Source organism: Physeter macrocephalus, unplaced genomic scaffold (genome assembly GCF_002837175.3).
Source record: "Physeter macrocephalus isolate SW-GA unplaced genomic scaffold, ASM283717v5 random_62, whole genome shotgun sequence".
In the NCBI taxonomy this organism is placed as follows: Eukaryota; Metazoa; Chordata; class Mammalia; order Artiodactyla; family Physeteridae; genus Physeter; species Physeter macrocephalus.
In genome coordinates, this window is record NW_021145348.1 from 39,224 (window position 1) to 50,913 (window position 11,690).

The 11,690-nt window shown below is 52.8% G+C and overlaps 2 protein-coding genes across 14 annotated transcripts in view; one reads left to right on the forward strand and one right to left on the reverse strand.

Annotated features, from left to right (window-relative positions):
• Nucleotides 1-11,690, reverse strand: part of METTL23 (methyltransferase 23, arginine) — a 115,470-nt gene that overhangs the window by 31,043 nt on the left and 72,737 nt on the right. For 6 of the 13 annotated variants that reach the window (XR_003678170.2, XR_008616523.1, XR_008616521.1 and 3 more), the window contains 2 exons: nucleotides 6,012-6,365; nucleotides 621-5,274 (listed from right to left, as the gene is read on the reverse strand). The exons of 3 other annotated variants lie outside the window; for them this stretch is intronic. The gene's annotated coding sequence lies outside the window, so the exon portion shown is untranslated. 4 more of the 13 variants (XR_008616517.1, XR_003678161.1, XR_008616519.1 and 1 more) reach the window with 4 other exon arrangements.
• The window catches only part of MXRA7 (matrix remodeling associated 7), a 40,910-nt gene that overhangs the window by 11,824 nt on the left and 17,396 nt on the right, over nucleotides 1-11,690 (forward strand). The window lies entirely within an intron of this gene.

Genomic DNA, 11,690 nt, shown 5'->3' on the forward strand with positions numbered 1-11,690 from the left:
GTGAGCCATGGCCGCTGGGCCTGCGCGTCCGGAGCCTGTGCTCCGCAACGGGAGAGGCGACAACAGGGGGAGGCGCGCATACCATAAAAAAAAAAAAAAAAAAAAGAAAGAAAAAAAGAAAGAATCAGGGAGAACAACGTCAAGAACAGGAGCTGGTCCCTTTTAAGCCCAGGAAGCAGTGCTTTTTGGGTGCTGAGGTATAGGCTAGGATTTTAGGATTTGCAGTCCTCTTACCTAATGGAGATGCGGATTCTAGCAAGGCTGTATTGTAGGATACCAAACAGTGGTCAAGGGTCAAGTGTCATTCAGTAGTACTGGAGTCACATCGCTCTGTCTGTGCCAGGACTCAGACATCCTGGTGCTTGGCCCTCAGTCTACTCAGAAACGGAGTAGGGACTTCCTATAAGGCAGCTGGCCAACGTCACAGGCAGGGAGACTGTTTGAGATTGAAGGAGACTAAAGAGACAGGAAAGACAAATGAAATGCCTGATCATTGATTGGATTCTGGATTTGGGGTGGGGGTGGGGTAGAGCGGGGGCATGGGGAGCTATAAAGAATATTTGGGGCTTCCCTGGTGGCGCAGCGGTTGCGCGTCCGCCTGCCGATGCAACATTAAGGGATAAACATGTCATGCTTCAAATAGTTCCACACACACACGCACACAGATCATGGGTGTGTATGGAGAGAGGGTACAAAGATGGATGGAAAAATGTTAAGGATTGGTGAATCTAGGTGAAAGGGTATATGAGTGTTCATTGTATTATTCTGTCAACTTCTCTGTAGGTTTGGAATTTTCCAACATACAATGTCGGGAAAAAGGAACCTAGTGGGGAATTTCTCAGGAAACGGCTGGGGTTTTCGGGCACTCTAGGGGTGCTGGTCTGATTGAGCTGCAGAGCCTCCTCTGTCTGTCCTCGACACGCAGCCGGGCCCTGGTTCACCTTTTCTGAAGTTATCTTGCTGTTAGGTCCGTCTTGTCACCAGCCTTGTCACCGCGGGCCTGCCCCCGGGAGCTGCAGAGCCCCTGGCCCTCCCAGAATGATCAAGAAGCAGGTAAATGCCATCCCCCATCATCTGTCCTGAGCTTCATTTATTTTTTTTTTATTGTATTTTATTTTCAGTTTTTCTTTTTCATGTCCTGACCTTCGTGATGTCAGCATGACTCCACTTTTCTGTTCTCTTAACAGAAGCCAGTTTAGTGGAGGCTAACAGATATCTGGCAGTTGTTCATACCACTTTGAGTCCGCCCGGGCTGCTATAACAAAGTACTGTAGATTGACTGGTTGAAACAACAGACATTTATTTCTCCCAGTTCTGGAGGCTGAGAGTCCAAGATCAAGGTACTGGCAGATTCGGTTCCTGGTGAGAACCCACTTCCCAGCCAGCTGACAGCTGCCTTTTTGCTGTGTCCTCACACAGCACAGAGGACACTCTGGTGTCTTCCTCTTCTTATGAGGGCCCTAACCTCATCATGGGGGCCCCCACTGTCATGACCTCATTAAACCTAATGGCCTCCCCTAGGTCCCACCTCCAAGTACCATCACATTGGGGGTTCAGCATATGAATTCTGGGGGATACAAGCAGTCTGTATCAGATCTAGTGATTTTCTGGGGGGGGTGGGAAACAGAAATAACCCAAATGTCCATTAATTAGGACATTTGATTAGTAAGCAAATTGGTAGAAATAAGTAAGGAAGAAAGCTGAACACAAAACAGGAATAATGTCTTCACAATCATCACAAAGATGTACATCAACCACACAAGAGGACGCAGAGGGCTGTAAGCAGAGTTCAGCATTTAGAGCTGCAAGAGGGTATGTTCTGTAAAGTCCTTTAAGCTCATAATTTTTTTTCATACGAGAAAGAAGTTGGGGCTTTCCTAATAGCTAAATTTCGTTCATTCTTTCAGAGATAGAGTCTTGTTTGCACATAGAAAATGTAGCTGTCAGAATTTTTCTACTTAGTGGGAAGACGTAAACTCCTAAAGAACATACCTTAAGAAGAAAGCTGTCTGCCTTCAGGGAGTTAGAGATAAAACATTGAGCGTGTTCACTTTTAGACAGTTTCTTTTTTGTAGTCTTTTCCTTCCCAGGCCATCGGCCCAAACCACAGCATGGGAGGGGTGAGACCAACTTAGACCCTTGGTGGACGTTCTTTTTGAGAAATGCCAAGTCCCTGGTAGCCAGAGCATTTCTGGAACAACCTGAGTCTGAGTGCACTCGGTTTGCCCCTGTTAAGGACAGATAAATGGAAGAGGGGTCCAGAAACCTCCTCCTATCAGGCCCTGATGCACAGACAGAGCTGTTGGCTGCCATTCTGATTGCCTGCTGCCTGATCAGAACCAAAAAAGGAAGCCTGGGATGCTAATAGCAATCATTCCTTCTCTCTTGCCAGGGAGGTGGGCGCATGGGTCACTTTCTCCTGGCCAAGGTGGCTAAAGAATAGCTAATGAGGGGCTTCCCTGGTGGCGCAGCGGTTGAGAGTCCGCCTGCCGATGCAGGGGACACGGGTTCGTGCCCCGGTCCGGGAAGATCCCACATGCCGCGGAGCGGCTGGGCCCGTGAGCCATGGCCGCTGAGCCTGCGCCTCCGGAGCCTGTGCTCCGCAACGGGAGAGGCCGCAACAGTGAGAGGCCCGCGCACCGCAAAAAAAAAAAAAAAAGATAGCTAATGAGATTAAATAGCCTGAAGAACTTGCTTATCTAATATTTTTGCCTCTGCGTAACCTTAGGACTTGGGGAAGTCACTTAACCTTGTAGATTTCCCATCTACAAAATGAAGGGGTTGAACTAAAATGATGTCTGACACCTCTGTAACAATCTGGGATTGTCTGCTTTCTAGTCGTCAGCTCTTGTTTCAGGGCCTGGGTAGAGTGTGTGTGTGCGTGCACACGTGCACGCACACGCTCGTGTTTTTTTTGTTTTTTTTCTTTGTGTGTTTGTTTTGGCTGCGTTGGGTCTTCATTGCTGCGCACAGGCTTTCTCTAGTTCTGGCGAGCAGGGGCTACTCTTCGTTTCGGTGCGCGGGCTTATCATTGCGGTGGCTTCTCTTGTTGCGGAGCACGGGCTCCAGGCTTGTGGGCTTCAGTAGTTGTGGCACGCGGGCTCAGTAGTTGTGGCAGTTGTGGCACATGGGCTTAGTTGCTCCGCGGCATGTAGGATCTTCCCGGACCAGGGATAGAACCTGTGTCCCCTGCACTGGCAGGCGGATTCTTAACCACTGGGCCGCCAGGGAAGTTCGTGCTCATGTTTAACATTTTCAAGTTAGAAATCCTTGCAGACATTGCTAACCCTCTGGACAGTCTGGTTGAGGCACCCCTGGGCTTGGTCTCAGCAAGGGCCTAATTCTGTGACCGTGGTATTAATACTCTTTCTCCCGGCCGGATTCTTCCTTGCCGAAGGCTCAGAGTCTGAGATCAATCTGAAGACAAGAAAATACCTCTGGCCCAGTGGCCTTCTATGAAGATCTGTAAACCTACTCCAGGGTCAGACCATTCTTTGTCTTTATTCCTCATGATCTAAAACTGGTTTCCCTTCCTCGGGTGGAGGCCTCCTCAAGAGATCTTAAATGCTGGCCCCCTGCATTCTGTTATTGCCCTTGGAGTTAGTCATGGTCAAAATTCTTCAGCCTGGCTTTCCCCAGCACAATGATTTCACTTCTTCTGACCCTCTCAGATCTGATTTGGTCAGTCCCTTAGTTTTCTTCCCCGCCCTTGACCTTCTCTGTTAATCCCCAAAGGTGGAGACTAGAATTCAGCCTAATACTCACTGATTGAGGGTCTGGTAGATGCCTGATTGCTGCTTCAGGGTATTTTTTTTTAATGAAGCTTTTGATGTCCTCTAAATCCGATTTATAGGAACAGTGCCAAAAACTGTTAATCTGATAGGATTGAATCTGGCAGGCTGATGTCTGAGCCAGACGGAGTGTGTTTGGGGCTTGTGAACGTGCCCTGATTGGGATCTGAGGTCGGAGTCTGGGATGGTCCCTTTGGCCTGGACGTTTGGACCACCCTACAGGCTGGCTCCTCATGCCCTGGGGCAGTGTTCAGCTCCTGAACCTCTCTCTTTCTCCCTCTCCCCACAGCCCTGCCCCTCGAGTCAGTGGCTTAGCAGGTACTCTCCTTTGCTCTTTGCTAGAAAAGCTCCTGCCCATAACATCAAGTGGAGCGCTTACATCAGGGCCTGGACCACCACCGCCATCTCCCAGAGTACGCTGGCCACGATCGGCCTCCTGGTCTGTGGTTGATGGTGCCCAAATGTATATGCCCAGCCCAGCACCGTCCCAGCTGCCCCCCGGACACCCCCGCTCTGTTGTCTAATGAGCACCGCGGACAGTCGTGTCTGACAAGGGTGCCTCATTTCTGTCCCCCTGGCATGCCCTGCACCTCCTCCCCAAGCCCAGTGATCTTCACCCCATTGAGAGTCTAGCACCACTCCCCCAGCTGCTCAGACCCAGAGCCCACGTGTCTTCCTGGTTTTTTCTTTTCCCTCTCCTGCCCACCCGCAGTCACTCCATCAGCCAGTCCTGTCACCTGTGTCTCCAGAAGGCCTCCTGCCTGCTGCCACGTCTGCCCATCTTTCTGGCCGCTGCTCCAGTCCGGGGCTCATCCGGCTGTTCAGTAACCTCCCAAGCAGTCTCCCTGCCTCGGGTGTGTACCCCACCCAAGCCCCACCCCGCAACCAGCGTGCTGTGTGTAACATAGAAACCTCATCTCCTGTTCTCCTGCTTGCAGCCCCCAGTGGCTTCCATCGCTCACAGAATAAACTCCGGGCTCTTACCAGGGCCCCTGAGGCCCAGCAGGACCCTGCCCCTCTGCCTCTTCTCCCAGCTGCCCTGCCCCCTCCGCTCAGTGCTCTCTCTCTCTCTCTCTCTCTCTCTCTCACACACACACACACACACACACACACACACACACACACACACACACACACACACACGCGCGCGGCAGGCCTGGCGCTGCCCCTCCCTTGCCTGGCCGACTCTCCCCAGCCTAGATCTTCACAGATTGCTTCTCCTCCCCTTTCAAGTCTCTGTGTCCTTGGCCACCTTGGCGGATATAAATTCCCCCCGGTACATCGTCCCATCCGGCTGGCTTCCTTCTCAGCACTCAGTACGGGCTGAGATCATCTTTTATTTTAGCCTGCATTGTCTGCCCCAGTGGAATGTCAGCCCATGAGAGCAGGGTCCTTGCGTGCCACGTTCATGGCCACGTCCCCAGCTCCTACAACAGGCCCGGCGGACAAGCGGCACCCAGAAAGAACTTGCTGAATGAAAAAGCTGCAATGACAACAAAAAGGAAAGAAAACTCTGTCGGTTCCTGCCGAAAGGCAGGTGCTGCCTCCTCGTAGGGCTGCCCTGGGCAGCTGGAGTCTTATTTCTCTTCACGCCCAGGCCTCTAGCCCCGGCCTGCGTGTCGCCTGCCTGCAGTGCATCCCTAGAGCGGTGTATTATGCCCCAGAGAGGCAGCCGGCTCCGAAAGGTAGTCATCGCCCCAATGTGAGACGTCTTCAAACAGACTGGATAACGGGCAATTCATCAAAGGTTTTATCAGCTGGAGTTTTGTACCGGGTAGAAGCCATGTTAGATCAGTGGCTTTCTAACATTTTTTAATGCCCCAGATACCTTTTTCCCTCTTTAACCTTATACGGGAGGAAGCCCAGTGCACAGAGGAAAAGCGGAGCTGCTCTGGGGGAGGGTCTCCGCCCCTCTGCCCCTCCCCCTCCTCCTCGCAGGGGTCCCCGCAGCCCCTCCACTCGGCTCCCGGGCTCTGCTGACCGCGGGTAGAATAATAACATGAGCTCAAGACCGTCCAGGTCAGATCCTGTGATCTCAGAGGACCCCATCCAGACAGAGGAAGGAGGAGAGGGGCTCAGGGGTGAACAGCCAAGGACAGATCCTGTGCCCGAGGCTGTGGTCCCAAGGATGACCCTACGTTCCAGCCCGCCCCCGCACCCCATGGCACGCGTGGTGGGTGGGAGAGGACGGCACTTGCCAGTAAGCCCTTAGAGACTGACCTCCCTGAGTCTGGAAGCAGGAGAGCTTCGAAAGCCAGGGGTTGTTTGCATTGAACGTGGCCACCGTCATTATGGGGCTTTGGCAGAAGAGCGTCATGAAGTCGGCGTTTTAAGCTGTCCTCAGAGCAGATGGTTGTAGGAGAGTGGAGTCGAGGACACCGTGCCTATGAAGGCACTGAGTGATTGAGACAGGAGTGGGGAGAATGAGGAGGCGGACCCCAGACGGCTCTCAAAGGCAGGGAGAGTCTAGAAGTCAGCACAGAAAGGAAACAGCAGGAAATTCCCTGGCGGTCCAGTGGTTAGGACTCCACACTTCCACTGCAGGGAGCTGGGGTTCAATCCTTGGTCAGGGACCTAAGATCCCGCATGCCGTGTGGCATGGACAAAAGAAAGAAAAAAAAAAATCAACATTCCCAAGCCGTGATAAAGTGTCAAGATGCTGTGACCGCAGGGATAAAATGGACACGTTGAGGGGGCCAGTTTGGGACAAGAAGACTTCAGTTTCTTGTCACGGGGCACGTGCCTTGTCCGGCTGCACGTGTGGATTTAGAGAGCTGGCCTGAGCGGCCTCAGCCTGGAGCGAGGGTGGCTGAGTTGTTTTGATGGTGCGGGCGGAGAGAGCGGCCTGGTCCTGACCTCTGCTGGCCCGTCCTCCCCACCCAGAGCCGGCGCCCCGGGGACTGGCGCCGGCTCCGCTCTCTCTGCTCGCCCCACAGCCCACGTTCCCCTCTGAATGCGGAGGATGAACAGCCTGACTGCCTGATGGAATCCTTCTGGAAGGAGTGCCAGCCATGTCCCGCCCGCTCCCGCCTGAGTGGGAGCCTGGAAGCAGCCCTTGCGCCAGGAAACCCTCTCCGGAGAAGGAGGGGTCAGTTGGCCCGACCCAGGCTGCGGGGCGGCGCATGGGGGATGCTGCGGCCCCCGGAGAGCTTCCTGTTATCTCTGTCGTTGCCTCCTACGGGGGGAGGGAGGGACAGGCCGGCCTCCCCCTCTGCCTGCCTGGTGGAGCCATGGTCCTCCCTGTCTAAAACCAGTCCGGACTAACTGGGGGGCAGGGGCGTTGGTGCAGCCACAGCAGAAGGCAGCTCAGGTGGCTGGTCACAGGGTCCAACAGACCCTATTTGCAGGACTCCACAGCAGACCCATCTCCTTAGGCTGACAGACAGACAGACAGACAGACAGACAGCTGTCTCTCTGCCTCTATCTCCCCCCATCTCTGCTCTACTTCAGCCTGTGTATGGGGCCTGGATCAGCCAGGGCAGCCATAAATGGTGATGTGCTGCCTGTTAGCTATGCACGTGGCCCCTGGGGGCTCTGAGAAGCCTCCTTCCAAGCCCCTGTGCACCCTACAGCACCCTCCCATCCCCTCCGCCACCCATCCCCTCTTGGCCTCTGGGGGACTCCGGTCTTGGGCTCCTGGCCTCCCTCCACCTGCCTCCATTGGTGGAAAAGCTGAATTAGAAAAGCAGCCCCGAACGTGTGAAGTTAGAACTAGTCTCTAACCTGCTGAGACGCTGGTCACTGAGCTGACCAGGGCGGGGTCTCAGTCCCGTGCCTGCTCTGGGGGCCAGCCGGGATGACACCAGCTGTCTGTCACCAATTCACAGTTTTCATTAAATTGATTTACTTTCATTTGCACTTGGGGTATTCGTCTGCTAGGGCTGCCATAACGAAGTACCACAGACTGGGTGGCTTAAACAACAGAAGTGTATTTTCTCCAGAACTGTGAGGTCAAGGTGTCGGGGGTCTGGTCTCTCCTGAGGCCTCTCTCCTTGGTTGCACACGCTGCCTTCTTGCTGGGTCCTCACGTGGTTTTTCCTCTGTGTGCAAGCTTCCCTGCTGTCTCTCCGTGTGTCCACGTTTCCTCTTATAAGGACGCCAGTCAGATTGGATTAGGACCCACCCTAATAACCTGACTGAACTTACCTCTTTTTAGACCCTCTCTCCAGATACAGTCATAGTCTGGGGTACTGAGGGTTCGGACCTCAACATATGAATTTGTGGAAGAACACAGTGCAGCCCTTAAGGCATGGGTACCATGCAACATTCTCAGGACCAAGGGCATGGACCAGAAATGAACAATGGTGACGGCCTCTTGTGAGATCTGCAATCAGTGCTCTGAGCAGCTACTGGGTGCATCCTGCCTCCAGGCCTGGTCCTGGCCGAGCTGTGGGGCACGGCTGCCCCACCGGCCACAGGAGACCAAGCCCCAGAGCGGGACTCAGACCCTGAGAGCCCTGAGGGGTCGCCTTGGGCCTTCGAGACTCATTCGGCAAAGACAGAGCTGAGGGCCCAATTCGTTTAGCCTCTCGGTTCAGGCCCTTACCTCTCTCAGCTGCGCTTTGAACACCCCACTCACCTGTGCTTTGAACCTTCCTGCCTCCTGTCTTGCCAGTGCATCCCCACATAGTGCTCCCAAATGCAGCTCTCATCCTGTTTCTCCCCACTTTGAAGCTTCCGGTGGCCCCTCAGTGCCTTGTCCTATGTAAGTTCTCTAGTCCGGGCCCTGCACTCCTGGCCTCCCACCCCCTCCCTGCAGTCACACCAAGCTCCAAGGAGTCACTGGGAAAGCCGGGATGTTCCAGGCCTGGCCAGCTCTTCTCAGACCCAGCTCAGGATTCTCGTCCCTTCCAAGGCCTCCCCTGCGCCCCTCAGGCTCAGCTGAGCTCCCCTCCTTAGGGCCCCCCACCATCGTGTTGCTTGAATGCATGAGGTATGTACCTGCCAAAGCAGAACTTAAAGACGAGCAGGTACGCAGGTAAAATCCTTTATCTTTTGGCCGCACTATGCAGCTTGCGGGATCTTAGTTCCCCAACCAGGGATGGAACCTGGGCCCCAGCAGTGACAGCGCCAAGTCCTAACCACTGGACCGCCAGGGAAGTCCCAGTAAAGTCCTTACCGACTGCTCTTCCAGACAAAGGCTTCGACAGAGCAGTTCCAGCATTTTGCACACGGTCTCCCTTTATTCTTTTCCTTTGCTGTCGTGCACACAGCTCACCGTCTTGAAGCAAAGAGCACTGGACTGAGGCTAAAGAGTCCCAACCTCCAGAAGGGTTTCCATCCTTGTCTCAGTCGCTCTTACACATTTTTTATAAAATAAGGGCAAAGTGTAATAAAGAGTGATTTTTTAACTTTTTTTTTTTTAAATAATGGAAGGCTTTCCATTATTTTTATTTATTTTTTTTTTTTTTTGCGGTACGCAGGCCTCTCACTGCCGTGGCCTCTCCCGTTGCGGAGCACAGGCTCCGGACGCGCAGGCTCAGCGGCCATGGCTCACGGGCCCAGCCGCTCCGCGGCATGTGGGATCCTCCCGGACCGGGGCACGAACCCGTGTCCCCTGCATCGGCAGGCGGACTCTCAACCACTGCGCCACCAGGGAAGCCCGGCTTTCCATTATTATGATGTTGTCTAGAAGACCAGTTAGTAACCCAGATAAATGTGAGGCCTTGGGCACCACCCTGGAGCAGCCCCCCCTACCCAACCCCACTGCTGTGCAGCTGGTATTTGACAGAGGCAAGAGCCTCCTGGCAGAACATGAGATGTTCTGGGCTTGCGGAGTGGGATGTGGGTGGACAGTGGCCGTGGTCAGGACTCTGGCTGTCAGTGACAGAAACTGGGTTCAGGTGGGCTTTCGCAGAACCAGGATTTGAGTCGCTCACATACAGGGGAGGCAGGGGTGGAACAGCCAGGGACTCCCCACCCCGGTGACCCTGGGCAGCTCCCGAGCTCCCAGTTCTGGGACCAGAGGTCCCTTGTGCCCAAGCAGAAGTTGGGCCCTGGGTCACATCCGCCTGCCCTGCCCATCGTGGTGTGTGTGTTGGGGGGTGGGGTCTGACTGCCCGACTGGCAGTTCCCACCAGCACCACAGGCTTCAAAGGGCCTCTTCTGAAAGAAGGGGGTTTCTGTGCAGACAGAAAACAGTAAATGGCCGATTCAGCAATGTTTCCCAAACTTCATTAAGTCTCAAATAAGAAATCTGTTTGAATTGCATCCCTGTCTATAAAGTCACAGAAGTTTTATAAAACGGTATCTACATCAACCACCACACACACACCACTGTTTATCTTTAATTTCATATTGGGATACAGGGTCGCCCCCAAAGTCTTAGTGTAGTTTTAAGTCTTAATAACTGAAGAAGTGTAAATGCTACAAACCTACAGAATACATCAGTTGAGTATTTACTTATTTAAATTCCTTTTATACTTAGTTTCCTGACATTTGAATGTTGTCGTTTTCATTTTAAGTCTTTGTGAGTGCTGTAATCTGGACGGACGAGCAGGTAGAGGAGTCCTCTCCTGTGGGCACCTCAGATACCTGGTCCACCTCCTTGAGGTCATGTCCAGACTCACGTGTGCCTCCAATCCTCATAAGATCACAAGGCTGGGCTCACAAAGGCAATCCCTTTAGTCACTGACCATCCGTTCATGAATGGTTTTCCAAAGTCTGAAAATCAGCTAGAGCCACTAGACAGGGCTATCATAAGAATCTGGATAAGAAACGTCAACATATTTAAAATGTAGATATCTAACCTTTCAAATGTCATTTTTTGGTATGTTTGGAGCATTTATGCTTCTGAAGTTATTAAATCTTAAAATCACACTAAGACGTTGGCTGCACAATTTTTAAATACTAGTAGCAACCTCTAAATTGCTTTCGTGACCCACCAATGGGTCATAACCAGTTTAAAAAGTACCACAGGGCTTCCCTGGTGGCGCAGTGGTTGAGAGTCCACCTGCCGATGCAGGGGACACGGGTTCGTGCCCCGGTCCGGGAGGATCCCACGTGCCGCGGAGCGGCTGGGCCCGTGAGCCATGGCCGCTGAGCCTGCGCGTCCGGAGCCTGTGCTCCGCAACGGGAGGGACCACAACAGAGAGAGGCCCGCGTACCGCAAAAAAAAAAAAAAAAAAAAAAAGTACCACACTTCAAAAGTCAAGTGCAAAATCCAAATGTAGGCCAGCCTCTCCCCAGGGGGGGTGTTGGCACGTCAACTGACGCCGTGTCCCTTTGGGATAAAGAGGTCTGCCTTGGTTCTTGAATTTATCATCCTGGGTGGCAATTATCTGGGTATATGTCTTTCCTACCGGACTGTGAGTTCCTTCACAAAGGGGCTGTGCTTGCTTTTTTGTTGTTTTTCCTTTAGCCTTTGTGTCCCTCGAACATAGTAGGAGAATTGGCCTACTCTCTAGTCTTGATATTGGGCTTATTTCTGGGCTCCAGCCCTGATTAGATTAATCTGTTTTTCTTTCTGTGTTTTTTTCTCTTTCTTTTTTTAAAGAAAAATATATATAGTAGCCCCAGGCTCACTGTTCAGAGATCCCTGTGTAGCATTTTAAAAATGCAATTCATGCCTATTATTAGAAAATCCAAATTATACTGAAATGTGTAAGATGGAGAGGAAAGGCCGCCCCCAACCAGCTCCTCTCCCCAAAGGCGGTCGCTGTTATGGTGTCTCGCGTGTCCTTCTAGAAGACGTTTTCTCCGCATTTATGAGCGTATATGTGCACTTCTGTTTTGACGTGCACACCAAGAATGTTGCACTCTTCACCCTGTGCTGCTTCTTTTTTTTTTTTTTTTTTTTTTTTTTTTTGTGGCACGCGGGCCTCACACTGTTGTGGCCTCTCCCGTTGCGGAGCACAGGCTCCGGACGCGCAGGCTCAGCGGCCACGGCTCACGGGCCCA